General features: G+C 41.9%; 1 pseudogene; it reads right to left on the reverse strand.

Annotated features, from left to right (window-relative positions):
• Window positions 1-441: 441 nt before the first annotated feature.
• On the reverse strand, window positions 442-989 carry LOC131899657 (large ribosomal subunit protein uL5-like; annotated as a pseudogene).
• Window positions 990-1,357: the final 368 nt, after the last annotated feature.

Below are 1,357 nucleotides of genomic sequence, written 5' to 3' on the forward strand. Positions count from 1 at the left end.
GGTTTGCAAATTGGTTTTGCAAATGGCATGGGTTGGGATAAGTGCTGGAAAGGGGGAAAGCAACTTACAGGAAAGATGGCTAGTACACAAAGAGAATTTGCAGAGGGGAGCAAGTTGGAGGAGGGGGAGAGAGGAAATAAGCAGCTTAACTGGGTACTTTAAGAGCTGTGGGTCTGGAAATAGTGCTTTGTTGTTGTTGTCCTCTTTGAGACAGGGTGTCAGTATGTAGCCCTGGCTGGCAGGAAACTCATCACATAGACCAGCCTGACCTTGAATTCAAAGGAATCTACCTGCCTCGGCCTCCTAAGTGTTGGGATTAAAGGCACACACCCAATTTTGTTCATATTCCTTCATAGATTTTATAGTAAAACTATTCAGTCATCCATGTATTACTTTATGTAGGCTTTCTGAACTTTTTTTTTATATCTCTTTGAGAGAACTTTATTGGCTTTTTGGACAGAATTTCTTTGTCAGGAAGATGATACCATTATACTGTTGCTGGACCCAGTACATGGCTCTCTTGTCTGCTGAGTCTGTGTTTGGCCCCAATGTAGCCTGTCTTGTGCTTCTTCCCAGCAATGCTGAAACTTGACATATCGTATGGAAGTTGAGCCTGTAGAAATTGATGCTCAGGGCATATTTATTGCCAAGATCAATGTGTTCCTGGACTCCAAAACCAAAATTTCCAGTATCTGGGTTTTTATTTTCATAACTCATCATCCTGCCCTTCAGGATCTTTCTCCAGGATTTCTTCAGCCTTGATCCCAAGGACTATACTGTGAATGACAATCTTTTCTTTTCTCCAGATGCCAAAGGACCTGACAGTATATATAGCTTTGGAAAGTGCAAAGCATCTTCACTATGAACTGCTCCTAAACCTTGGCTGCCTAGGTTAGTCTGTCTCCATTATTCCCCATATAGATATTGAGGCAGAGAGTACAAATGAGTTCCTTCATGAGATCTCCCTTTTTCCCCTGATTCTGCCCCATGATGGAGAACAGGAAAGATATCTTTCTGAAATTTTAAATGATAGATTCAGAAAGGCACCATGTACAGTGAAAGGATTCTTCTAAACACTATGGAAAATATTCCCGATTCTATGGTATATTAGTTACTTCTCTGATACTGTGATAAAATACCATAGCCTAAAAGCAACTTAAGGAAGGAAGGGTTTACTTTGGCCTATGGCTTCAGAGGGATAAAGTCCACCAAACTAGGAAAGGCACAGCATGGCAGCAGGAGCAGGAAGCTGGCTAATCATGTTTTCATCCACACACAGGATAAAGAGTGAACAGGAACTGGGTGTGGCTAAAAACCTTCAAAGCCCACCCTTAGTGATGTACTTCCTCCACCAAGG

The sequence above is a fragment of the Peromyscus eremicus genome, chromosome X (genome assembly GCF_949786415.1).
Source record: "Peromyscus eremicus chromosome X, PerEre_H2_v1, whole genome shotgun sequence".
Lineage (NCBI taxonomy): Eukaryota > Metazoa > Chordata > Mammalia > Rodentia > Cricetidae > Peromyscus > Peromyscus eremicus.